Raw genomic sequence first — 13559 nt, 5'->3', positions numbered from 1 at the left:
CCGCCCTCCCAAGCCCAGGCCGCGTGCGCTCGCCGTCTCCATGGCAACGCATCGCGTGACTGCAGCAGATTTCCCGCGTCACCCTTCCGAAGGCTCCTCCCTGCGCCGGGAAAGGGTTAAATAAAAAGCGTCGCCGTCGTCAGAGGAGGAGAAAGGAGAGCCCCGTCACGTGTCCGACGGAGGCTGGGATGTGCGTCAGAGGCGTGGCCCCGCCCACTCCTAACCACAAAGGCACAAAAAAGCCGCGAAAAAATAAATAAAAGAGTAAACAGCTGTCAGCGGCGTTCGCATTCAGCGAGGTGACAACATAAATAAAGGCGGCGGTGACATTGTCTGTGTTATAGCACTACAGTGACAACGTCCGATAAAGCCGCGAGGTAAAAATGAAAGGAATGGAGCGAGGCCTGGGCGTGGCCAGGAAGCGGGGAGGTGGGCGTGGCCGACAGTGCGTGCCTCGCGCCGAGGGCGGGGGGGAGGTTCCATTGGGCGCCTCGTTGCTATGGCGACACGGTGGGGGATTTGGTGGCGTTGCTTGTACGCGGATGGAGGGAGCAGCTGCTGATCTCTGACACATTCCCCCCTATAGAGGCTCCGCACTGCCACAGCGTACCGGGGCACGGTTCATGCCGGTGAGTAAACACCGGGCGGAGGGGACCGGCGGGTAGGCCTGGGGGCGGGAGTATATGGGTATGAGGAGAGCAGCTTCCTCATGACTGGAAAGGAGGGGGGGGGGGGGCAGCATGGAGGGGACATTGTGTGGAGATATGACTGGAGTCATGTGTTCATAGGAGACCTTCTATGTAATGGTTCCTCAAAACCACCGGACCATTCAGGGGCCCCTTATCATCCCATGTCCAAGCAACAATGTCTCTGGGTCCCACATGGACCCTTCGTTTTCACATGACCACTCAAAGGGTCACCTGGACAATGTTTTGGGGCCCCCTTATTATCACATGACCATTGAGGAACTGTGTTAACAATGTTTCGGGGCCCCTCATCGCCACATGCCTTATAGAATATCACAAGGGCAATGTTTTGGGGACCTGACTGCGTTACATGATCAATTGAGGGTCACAAGGACAAAATTTTGGGGACCCTTATCACATGACAAAGGGTCACATTGACACTGTTTTTGGGTGCCTGTCCTCATTGCATGACCAATTGAGGGTCACGCGGACAATGTTTTGGGGACCCTTATCACACGACAAATAAAGGGTCACATGGACAATGTTTTAGGTGCCTGTCTTCATATGGCCAATGAAGGGTCACACGGACAATGTTTTGGCGACCTTTATCACATGTCCAATGAAGGGTCACGCGGACAATGTTTTGGCGACCCTTATCGCATGTCCAATGAAGGGTCACGCGGACAATGTTTTGGCGACCCTTATCGCATGTCTAATGAAGGGTCACATGGACAATATTTTGGCGACCCTTATCGCATGTCCAATGAACGGTCACGCGGACAATGTTTTGGGGACCCTTAACGCATGTCCAATGAACGGTCACATGGACAATGTTTTGGGGACCCCCTATTCTCACATGACTATTGAGAAACTGTTGACTGTTTCTGGGTCCCTCATCATCACATGACGTATAGAATATCATAAGGACAATGTTTTGGGACCTGTCATCATTCCATGACTAATTGAGGGTCACTAGGACAACGTTTTGGAGACCCTTATCACACGACAAATAAAGGGTCACATGACGGGGGGGACCCTTATCACATGTCCAATGGAGGGTCACGTGGACAATGTTTTGAGGCCCCCTTATTATCACATGACCATTGAGGAACTGCGTTGACAATGTTTCGGGGGCCCTTCATCACCTGACTTATAGAATATCACAAGAGCAATGTTTTGGGGACCCTTATCATACGACAAAGGGTCACATGGTCAGTGTTTTGAGGCCCTTTATCACATGTCCAATAAAGGGTCACATGGACAGTGTTTTTGGGGATCCTTATCACATGACAGGGTCACATGGACAGTGTTTTTTTTTTTTTTTTGACCCCTGGTCACATGGACAATGTTTTGGGGCACCATGGGGACCCTTCTTAATCGAATGACCAAGAAAGTATCATGTAGACAATGTTTTTGTGCCCCTTATCACATAGACCATGTTTTTGGCTCCCTCCGGGATCCCTTATCACCAATGAGAGATCACTTAGATAACATTTTGGGGACCATTCACTATCCAATTGCCATTGAGGCGCCACATGGGCAATGTTTCTGGAACTCCTCGTCATCAGATGTCCAAAGAAGGGTCATCTAGACAAAATTTTGGGGCCCTATAAGGACTCTTCTTAATCACATGTTCAACGAAGGAGCATGTAAACAATGTTTCGGAGTCCCCTTATCACATGACCAATGAGCAGTTGCATAGACCATGTTTTGGGGCCCCACATGCACATAACCAATAAAATATCACATAGACAACGCTTTGGGGACCATTCATCGCCACGTGGACAATATTTCGGGGACTCCTTATCACATAGACATAATTTTGGGGTCTGATAGGGACCTTTTTAATCACACGTTCATTAAAGGATCACATAGATGAGGTTTCGGGGGCCCCATTTTTGTTGCATAGCCAACAAAGAACACCCTACAGAATGTGTAAGGGACCCCCCATCACATGTCCAGTAGAAGATCACATGGACAAGGTTTTGGGGCCAGCAGAGGCTGTAAATCGGGTCTCAAACTGGCGGCCCTCCAGCTGTTGCAAAACTACAAGTCCCATGAGGTATTGGAAGGCTGACGGTTACAAGCATGACTCCCACATACAGAGGCGTGATGGGACTTGTAGTTCCACAACAGCTGGAGGGCCAGCAGTTTGATATAGACATTGTTACGAGACCCTTCTTGATCACATAGTAATGGTTTCTGGACCTCTAAGGGACTCTTTATTGTCACATGCTCCATGAATGAGTACATAGAACATTTCGGGGCTCCACAGTGACCCTTTGAGGACCTGTCAAATGACGGATCATATAGACATTGTTTTCAGGACCCTTAACTAGCACCACGTCTGGAGATAATACAGAATTGTCCTCCCCTCTCCCAGTAGATGTGGGTTTATGGTGAGCATGGTCGGTGTGCTGTGTCCTCTGGCCATGTTTATTGTTTGTGGCCTAGAGATGTCTATGAAGGATGAATGGTGTGACGGGGATTCCTCTGGCCATGTGCATTGTGTGGAGCCGAGCTGTGCTGTGCTTGCTTAGCTTGTGTCCCAGATAAGCCATTGTATATAAGGGGGGGGGGTTTTAGAAAACGCCAGGAGGAGGTCTCTATGCAGCTGAAGTTCAGAGCTCGTACTGCATGGTCACATAGCACTGTTTTGGGACCCTTATGAACTGTCCTTAAATGTTGTCTCTCCATGTGATCATGTAATAAAGAAGAGCTCTGCTCTTTGTGTCCAGCTTGTCGACGTTCTGATCACCATTTCTTATTCATGTTCACTGTGACCAATCAGGAGTCATTGCAGCACCCCATGCCAAGTATAAAGTGGGGATGAATCTACTCCATATAGGCAGCTGAAGTGTGCAGTTTATGATCCAGGTCTGCTCTTATAGATCAGGTGATATACACATGTGTTATATAAGTAGCGATAGACCTGAAAATGATACAAAATTGCCATCAGTTCACCCCCCCCCCACTAATAGATCCAAGTGCACCACCTAGTGTTAGTGGATCACGTGGCTGTGCCGCCTAGTGTTGGTGGATCACGTGGCTGTGCCGCCTAGTGTTGGTGGATCACGTGGCTGTGCCGCCTAGTGTTGGTGGATCACGTGGCTGTGCCGCCTAGTGTTGGTGGATCACGTGGCTGTGCCGCCTAGTGTTGGTGGATCACGTGGCTGTGCCGCCTAGTGTTGGTGGATCACGTGGCTGTGCCGCCTAGTGTTGGTGGATCACGTGGCTGTGCCGCCTAGTGTTGGTGGATCACGTGGCTGTGCCGCCTAGTGTTGGTGGATCACGTGGCTGTGCCGCCTAGTGTTGGTGGATCACGTGGCTGTGCCGCCTAGTGTTGGTGGATCACGTGGCTGTGCCGCCTAGTGTTGGTGGATCACGTGGCTGTGCCGCCTAGTGTTGGTGGATCACGTGGCTGTGCCGCCTAGTGTTGGTGGATCACGTGGCTGTGCCGCCTAGTGTTGGTGGATCACGTGGCTGTGCCGCCTAGTGTTGGTGGATCACGTGGCTGTGCCGCCTAGTGTTGGTGGATCACGTGGCTGTGCCGCCTAGTGTTGGTGGATCACGTGGCTGTGCCGCCTAGTGTTGGTGGATCACGTGGCTGTGCCGCCTAGTGTTGGTGGATCACGTGGCTGTGCCGCCTAGTGTTGGTGGATCACGTGGCTGTGCCGCCTAGTGTTGGTGGATCACGTGGCTGTGCCGCCTAGTGTTGGTGGATCACGTGGCTGTGCCGCCTAGTGTTGGTGGATCACGTGGCTGTGCCGCCTAGTGTTGGTGGATCACGTGGCTGTGCCGCCTAGTGTTGGTGGATCACGTGGCTGTGCCGCCTAGTGTTGGTGGATCACGTGGCTGTGCCGCCTAGTGTTGGTGGATCACGTGGCTGTGCCGCCTAGTGTTGGTGGATCACGTGGCTGTGCCGCCTAGTGTTGGTGGATCACGTGGCTGTGCCGCCTAGTGTTGGTGGATCACGTGGCTGTGCCGCCTAGTGTTGGTGGATCACGTGGCTGTGCCGCCTAGTGTTGGTGGATCACGTGGCTGTGCCGCCTAGTGTTGGTGGATCACGTGGCTGTGCCGCCTAGTGTTGGTGGATCACGTGGCTGTGCCGCCTAGTGTTGGTGGATCACGTGGCTGTGCCGCCTAGTGTTGGTGGATCACGTGGCTGTGCCGCCTAGTGTTGGTGGATCACGTGGCTGTGCCGCCTAGTGTTGGTGGATCACGTGGCTGTGCCGCCTAGTGTTGGTGGATCACGTGGCTGTGCCGCCTAGTGTTGGTGGATCACGTGGCTGTGCCGCCTAGTGTTGGTGGATCACGTGGCTGTGCCGCCTAGTGTTGGTGGATCACGTGGCTGTGCCGCCTAGTGTTGGTGGATCACGTGGCTGTGCCGCCTAGTGTTGGTGGATCACGTGGCTGTGCCGCCTAGTGTTGGTGGATCACGTGGCTGTGCCGCCTAGTGTTGGTGGATCACGTGGCTGTGCCGCCTAGTGTTGGTGGATCACGTGGCTGTGCCGCCTAGTGTTGGTGGATCACGTGGCTGTGCCGCCTAGTGTTGGTGGATCACGTGGCTGTGCCGCCTAGTGTTGGTGGATCACGTGGCTGTGCCGCCTAGTGTTGGTGGATCACGTGGCTGTGCCGCCTAGTGTTGGTGGATCACGTGGCTGTGCCGCCTAGTGTTGGTGGATCACGTGGCTGTGCCGCCTAGTGTTGGTGGATCACGTGGCTGTGCCGCCTAGTGTTGGTGGATCACGTGGCTGTGCCGCCTAGTGTTGGTGGATCACGTGGCTGTGCCGCCTAGTGTTGGTGGATCACGTGGCTGTGCCGCCTAGTGTTGGTGGATCACGTGGCTGTGCCGCCTAGTGTTGGTGGATCACGTGGCTGTGCCGCCTAGTGTTGGTGGATCACGTGGCTGTGCCGCCTAGTGTTGGTGGATCACGTGGCTGTGCCGCCTAGTGTTGGTGGATCACGTGGCTGTGCCGCCTAGTGTTGGTGGATCACGTGGCTGTGCCGCCTAGTGTTGGTGGATCACGTGGCTGTGCCGCCTAGTGTTGGTGGATCACGTGGCTGTGCCGCCTAGTGTTGGTGGATCACGTGGCTGTGCCGCCTAGTGTTGGTGGATCACGTGGCTGTGCCGCCTAGTGTTGGTGGATCACGTGGCTGTGCCGCCTAGTGTTGGTGGATCACGTGGCTGTGCCGCCTAGTGTTGGTGGATCACGTGGCTGTGCCGCCTAGTGTTGGTGGATCACGTGGCTGTGCCGCCTAGTGTTGGTGGATCACGTGGCTGTGCCGCCTAGTGTTGGTGGATCACGTGGCTGTGCCGCCTAGTGTTGGTGGATCACGTGGCTGTGCCGCCTAGTGTTGGTGGATCACGTGGCTGTGCCGCCTAGTGTTGGTGGATCACGTGGCTGTGCCGCCTAGTGTTGGTGGATCACGTGGCTGTGCCGCCTAGTGTTGGTGGATCACGTGGCTGTGCCGCCTAGTGTTGGTGGATCACGTGGCTGTGCCGCCTAGTGTTGGTGGATCACGTGGCTGTGCCGCCTAGTGTTGGTGGATCACGTGGCTGTGCCGCCTAGTGTTGGTGGATCACGTGGCTGTGCCGCCTAGTGTTAGTGGATCACGTGGCCGAGCGGCATGATTCTGGCTAAAATGAGAATCACAATTTTTTTTATTTTATTTTTTTATTTCACGATTCTCGTGGCGTAACATCATCTTTCACATTAAAACAAAAAAATTGGGCTAACTTTACTGTTTCGTGTTTTTAATTTTATTCATTTTGAGGTGTATTTTTTTTTTTTTTTTTTCCCAAAAAATAGCACTTGAAAGAGCGCTGGGCAAATACAGTGTGACATAAAATATTGCAGCAATTGACATTTTATTTCCTAGGGTCTCTACTAAAATATATATCTATATATAAATATTTATAAAATGTGTGGGGGTTCCAAGTACTTTTCTAGTAAAAAAACTTAACTTAAACAAGTGTCAGAAAAAGATTTAGACTTTAAGTGGTTAAACTTTACACCTTGTTTAAAAAAAACTTTGCGGACTGCCTGGATTTTTCTTTACACAGAAGTTTATCCCTTTGATCTAAGAAAGAAGAGTTAGTTACAAGGTTTCATGTTAAAAACTTGGCAGACTGCCCAGATGTATTCTTGTGACAGCTGAGTGAGCAGATAAGTCTCTCCACTTGTTATGACAGAATCGGCAATAGAGATTGTTGGGGGTGTTGAATCAAGATCACAATTTTTTTAACGATTAATAGTGCAGCTCTTCTGTCTAGTATTAGTATTTCACATGGGTGTAAGGATTGAACCATGCATGTTTGTGTGACCTCGATCAGTCAATGTTATTGGATCCCATGGAAGTTGGTGACAGGAGTCAATCATGTCGAGTCCTGATCCAGAGAAAGGGGGGATGCCAACTTTTTATATATTGTAGTACAATATTGTAGCTAAAGTACAGGAAGAGTACTTTGGATATCAACCACGATCCAGGGTTTTTTTTTTTTTATCATCAATTAGATGTTATTGACATACATATGTATTATAAAAGCAACATCAATGAATGCGATACAACATTGTCCTTCCTGCGGGTGTATGGTGGGCATGGCTAGTGTCCTTTGGTCATATGTTTTGTTTGTGGCTTGGAGATGTGTGTGGGTGCAGCAATACCAGTCTATGATGGATGGCTCATGTGACCAGGGATTCCCTGCTCTGGGCCCTATGACATGCTAGAACACATCTGCGTATTACTTAGAGGGTCAGGTATGAGCCGTGCACAATGCTTCAGTCTGCATGTTTGTGCAAATCATTGATCAGCCAGTGTATTTGGATTCCAGGGAAGTGGATCATGCCTGGGGTCCTGATCCAGTGTAACTACAGGAATGCCAATACACACACACACTCACTCCACTCACTCTGTGAAGCATATGTTTAGCCTGTGATCCAGGTTTGCTTTTATTATAGCTCCGCTTTCATTGACACAAATGTGTATCATAAGTAGAAACCTCTCCAAAAAATTCTTCAAAATTGTCCTCCCTGCACCCTCCACAAATTAATCTGGGTGTATGGTGAGTTTGGTCGGTGTGTGGCCATGTGTATTGTTTGGGGACCGGAGATGTGTGTGGATGGAGGGGTACCGGTCTGTCTGACGGATGAATTGTGTGACCCGGGATTCCCAGCTCTGGTCTCGTTTGTTATAATAACCCTTTTGTACTACACAGATTTAGTAGCTCATGCAGTGGTAAGGTATGAACCGCGCATGCTTGTATGTAGCACCAATCGGGTAATGTTATTACATTACCGGGATAGCAGTCTGTCAATGGGTAGGTGAGTTGTGTGACCAGGGCCCCATGTACTATGTATAATCAGCAGATCATGTTGGGGTCAGGTTCATGACTCATTGGCCTTCCTGGCACCGATCAGCCAGTAGTATTGGATTCCATGTTGGTGGGTGATGCCTGGACTCTGCAGTCCTGATCCAGAGAAGGAGGGGTGCCAGCCTCTTTTTACTTTTATCCCTACAATAGGCTGGCTGTGCACAATGTGCTGAGCAATCAGACATGGGCTGGGGAGAGGGTGGTGCTCTGTGATATGGCAGGCTTTGTTTCCACTTAACCTTTTAGCTGCTAGTTGTTGAATGAGGGGAATGCCACGTCTGTGCTCTCACTTCCTTACCTCCAATCTATAGGGAGCACAATACTGAGGGCACATAGAGCAGTCCGCTTGTATTCTACATCCTGTTTTGCTTGCAGCTTTGTTTATTGAATACTCCTATTTCCTGTTTTTTTTTCTCTCTCTCCATTTCTGTTCTCAGGCTAAGGCAATCAGGTCTGGCTGCAATAAAACAAAAACTGCATGACATTGAACAAGGGTTACTGTACTTTGCTCTGGGTGTTGTAATTTTTTTACTTGGAAGATCATGACTGGTAACTTTCTGTGTAGGTTGACTGTTAGGCTTCATGCACACCGGAGCTCATAAATGGGCGTGTTTGGGAGTTTGAGCGTTTTTTCCTTTTAACAACCCATAAACTCCCCTCTGTTATCCTGTGTGTCCATGCACACATGGATGTTTTTTAAACTCAGCAGTGGAGCTTATAGGCTCTGAGCACAAAAAAAAAAAAACGCCAAATGCTGATGAACGTTAAATGTGGCTCACCTTCATCTTTTTTTTTTTTTTTTTTTTATTTTGTTATGTTTTTGTTCCATAGAAGAAAAAAACGCGATTGCAGAAACGTTAGACTTTTTGAAAGGCTCACTTCAAAGCTACTGACGTTTTTTTTCTAAAGTTATATTAACGTCCAGTGTGCATGGAGGAGCCTTATTGTGATGAAGTGGAACGATCCTAAATGATAGGCTGTATATGATGCAGTCTGTCATTAACAGTAACAGATCAGACTTTGAGTCTCCCTGTAACAAAGTTTTTTATTATCAGGGAATAAGTTGTTTTTCAGCTTTATTTACCGGATCAAAGTGTCAGTTAGTGGATTGAGACAGAGCATTTAACACTGATAGGGGTGCCTTATTTCTGTTAAACTTTTATCCCAAAAGAGGGGAGAAACTGTCAGAGGCAATTGGGGGCATAAGCATTTAGGGCCAGTAGTAAAAGACAGCCTGTGCTTCCAGGAGCAGTAAAAACTCCAAAAATGTGGCTAAACGTGTCTATTTTTTATTTATTTATTTATTTATTTATTTATTTTTGTATTTTTTTTTTTTTTATGAAAAATACCAAAAAAAAAAAACTCAGAAAATGTGCAAAAATGCAGGGAAACCGACAATAACACTAATGTAAAAATGAAGTGCCCGTGCTTTTAAAATTTTTATTTCCTCTAATTTTTTTTTTCTTTTTTTTTTACGCTTTCTTTTGGTGATATTTGATCTCCACTGCTTTTTTTATTTTTATTTTTTATTTTTTTTGCCCTATAAACAAGACTGCCATACTAGTAATGGCAACGATTAGTGACTTATAGCAGGGACTGTGATGTTGCGGCAGACAATTGGACACTAGCTGACACTTTGCGGAAACCAGTGATACTAATACAGTAATCGGTGCTAAAAATAAGCACTGTCACTGTACTAATGATGCAGGCTGGGAAGAGGTTAACTGTTTGCCTTGGCAGTGTTTTTGTGTAGTGTTGGATGTTTTACTAGGGGAAGTGATATTTTTTTATTTATTTTTTGTCCCTGCTATTGCAGACATGATGATTTTACGTTTGAGGAAATGTTTTCCACGCAAGTACAGGTAAACCTCAATGGAAAACATCGTGTTCACAAGAGTATCAGTGCATACAGCCATTCACTTCTGTGGTTCAGCCATACATGCTTCCTGCAGCTCCCGGGGTGCCGGAAACGACTGAATTTTTTTTTTTTTTTTTTTTTTTTTGCTCTTGCGATTCTTTGTGTGCATGTACCCTTGAGCTACAGAAAGTAAAGTGCAGACTGCAGTGGTATGTTTGGCTTTTCAGCCTCTCAGAATTCAGCTTTCATCAGCCAAGACTCGTCACAGCCATAGTAAATTACATCTTATTGATTGCTGAAAGGCTCCCACTGTCGGTTGAGTTGCCTTGATCTGAATAGATCAACACAGGGCACATAATTTATTATGCCATGTAGCATTGTGTGTGTGCAGAGCTCTGCAAAAAAAAAAAAAGCAATATGCAGTGTAGTGCATGGCACCACATGTTACTTAGAATGTAGTGTCATTTTGTGATATTTCATTAAAGTAAAAAAAAAAAAGAAAAAAAAAGTAAACAGTGCATTGTGTCGTATCCCACACATGTTTTTAGCATGTGGGCTGGTGTGGTAAAGTTAGTTTTATTTTTTTATTTTTTTTATATCTTAATGCATTAAGATTGTGTGTGTGTGTGTGTGTGTGTGTGTGTGTGTGTGTGTGTGTGTGTGTGTGTGTGTGTGTGTGTGTGTGTGTGTGTGTGATACCTGAGCTCTATCTCTATCCAGCGATGTCCGGGGCTCTCCCTCCTAATTGGCTGAGATGCAGCTGTGGAGCCATTGGCTCCCACTGCTGTCAAAGTCCGTTAGCCAATCAGGAGTGAGGGGGCGGGGCCGAACCATAGCTCTGTCTTAATGGACACATGGAGCTGCAGCTTAGCTTGAGTGCCCCCACAGCAAGCTGCTTGCTGTGGGGGCACCGATAGGAGGGAGTGGCCAGGTGCGCGGAAGAGGGACCTGAGAAGAGGAGGATCGGGTCTTCTCTGTGTAAATCCACTGCAACACAGCAGGTAAGTATAGTATGTTTGTTGCTTTTTGTAATAAAAAAAGATACTTTACAATCCCTTTTTAAAGCGGTAGTAAACCCGCAATTTTTTATTTTTTTTTAAAACCTGCAAAGCAAAGGGCATAATGAGCTAGTATGCACAGCATACTAGCTCATTATGAAATACTTACCTTAGAACGAGGCCCCGACATCTGGCCCGATCCACGCCGAGGGAGCTGACATGCTGCCTCTGCGTTTCTTCCGGGTATCGAGGCTCCGGCGCTGTGAGTGGCCGGAGCCGCGATATCGTCACTCCCGCGCATGCGCGCGGAAGATTTTATTCCGGCCGGTCGGCCACTGCCGGATTTTCAGGCCGAGAATCCCCTTGTGCGCATGCGCCGCTGCAGTCAGCAGTGCATACCGAGGGGAATATCTCCTAAACCGTACAGGTTTAGGAGATATTTTTTTACCTACAGGTATGCCTTATTATAGGCTTTCCTGCAGGTAAAAGTTAAAAAAATTAGTATACAACCGCTTTAAGGGTTGCTCTTCTGTAAATGGCTTTTCAATTCATAAATGCAGACCTGCAGCTTATTTTATTTAAAAAAAAAAATTGTGTGTGGGGGGGGGTTTATTTTTATTTTTTTATTTATTAAATGTGTTTGTGTGTTAATTGGTAGTTACACAATTCTCAGCAATGCTTCTTGTGGCCTTGATGCGGAATGGCAGACTACAGATGTGGATGAAGGATGATTTAGGGGTCTATTGTTCTTATTCACCACAGCAGTGCCAGCCAGTTTAATGAACTGCTCCATGTGTAAATGGAATGTTGTGTTTAGTTTTGCTTGCTGTGTGCCCTTTGTCCTCCAATAGCCAGAACTCTGTTTGCTTTATAGCCTTTGCTATACACTCTTCATTAAGAGAGGCGACTCCTTTGGCTGCTGAACAAGCTGGGGTCCTCCTTTTGTAGACACCTGGCTGTGGGGGCTGCACTGCAATTGCCTCCAGAAATTCCAAGGTCAAAGAATGGTATTGCCTGTTGTGAAAGCTTCCATTTTGCTTTAAATTGTGACCGACACGTGGTGTAAGAAAGCTGAGTAAGCAGTAGCTTGTTACCGGCTTGGCCTGTTCCTCCACTCCGCGCTCTCGCACCCTTTTTGTCTATTCAAACATTCCTCCATACCTGTGCTCATGTAACCTCTCTGGGGATTGGAGCTTCCTCTCTGTTTATGCTACCTGACAGCTGGTTTAAATGCTGTGCTTCCCTTGATCATTAAGGGATGTTCAGTGACGCTCTCATTACTGTTTTTAAACCTGAACTCCAGGTTGATGATGTTAAATTATTATTATTTTTTATTTATTTTTTTCAGAGTAAAATATTAATCTATTTTTCAATCTGATGCCCTGTACACACGGTTGGACTTTACGACAGAAAATGTGCGATCGGATCTTGTTGTCGCAAAATCCGATCGATCGCGTGCGGGCTCCATCTGAATTTTTCTGTCGGAATTTCCGACACACAAAGTTTGAGAGCAGGATCTAAAATTTTCCGACAACAAAATAGGATAGTTTAAATTCCGATTGCGTGTAGACAATTGCGACAAAGTGCCACGCATGCTCAGAATAAGTTACAAGATGAAAGCTATTGGCTACTGCCCTCTTTATAGTCCCGTCATATGTGTTCTATGTCACCGCACTCTGAACGATCGGATTTTCTGACAACTTTGTGCGACCGTGTGTATGCAAGACAAGTTTGAGCCAACATCTGTCGGAAAAAATCTGATGGATTTTGTTGTCGGAATGTCTGACCGTGAACCTCATATTATATTATAACCTGAACAGAGGAACTCGGACTGGAGGCAGCAATAAAGTTCACTTGCTGTATGTGTGCTGACTGGAGGAGAGAGCAGAGGAAAAATCTTTATCAGTCAGCTGCTACTTATTCACTTTGCAGTCTGACTAATGGCAGGGAGGTGACCTAGCTGTCTTAAAGAGGGATTCCACCTGCAAAAAAAATTATTAAAAGCCAGCAGCTATAAATACTACAGCTGCTGATTTTTAATAGACACTCACCTGTCCCAGGGTCCAGCGATGTCGGCAGCCGAGATTGATCGCTCGGGTCTTGGCGGCTGCCGCTGCCATTCTCAGTGAGGGAATCCGGAAGTGAAGCGTTGCGGCTTCACTTCCCGGTTCCCTACTGCACATGTGCGAGTTGTGCAGCGCACTAGGATGGTCCGTGCTGTCTCTGGGACCCGTGTGTGTCCCAGCAGACAGCGTGGCGGGACAGGAAACGGCGTAGACTCCTGTGGCAGTCTATGCCCGGAAGTGAGTGCAAATACCTGTCTTTGATAGGTATCTGCACCCCCCCCCCCCCCCCCCCCCCGAAAGGTGCTAAATGTGACACCAGAGGGGGGGAGGGTTCCGATGAGCGGAAGTTCCACTTTAGGGTGGAACCCCGCTTTAAGGCAGTTGTAAACTGCTGGTGGTTAAAAATAAATAAATCCCAGCAAAGCAATGTCCTTATGTGCTAGAATGCATCACATACTAGCACATTATGATGGACTTGCCTTAGAATGAAGGAGTCACTGCTGATATTTTCCCCCCAGTCTTCCTTCCTGGTTCGCGACCTCCCGGGGCACCGATGCTCCAAAGACATGCTGGTAG

The 13559-nt window shown here is 47.8% G+C and overlaps 1 protein-coding gene across 1 annotated transcript in view; it reads left to right on the top strand.

Annotated features, from left to right (window-relative positions):
• The first annotated feature begins 496 nt into the window (after positions 1 to 496).
• The window catches only part of FOXN2 (forkhead box N2), an 87103-nt gene continuing 74040 nt past the window's right edge, over positions 497 to 13559 (top strand). Inside the window, exon 1 of the mRNA XM_077485605.1 lies at positions 497 to 629. The gene's annotated coding sequence lies outside the window, so the exon portion shown is untranslated. The remainder of the gene's footprint in view (positions 630 to 13559) is intronic.

This window comes from Lithobates pipiens, unplaced genomic scaffold (assembly GCF_037356315.1).
Source record: "Lithobates pipiens isolate NorthernLeopardFrog02 unplaced genomic scaffold, aLitPip1_a1.2 Scaffold_18, whole genome shotgun sequence".
Taxonomy (NCBI): domain Eukaryota; kingdom Metazoa; phylum Chordata; class Amphibia; order Anura; family Ranidae; genus Lithobates; species Lithobates pipiens.
Note: the sequence above shows the minus strand (reverse complement) of the source record. Positions and strands in the feature narration are given on the sequence as shown.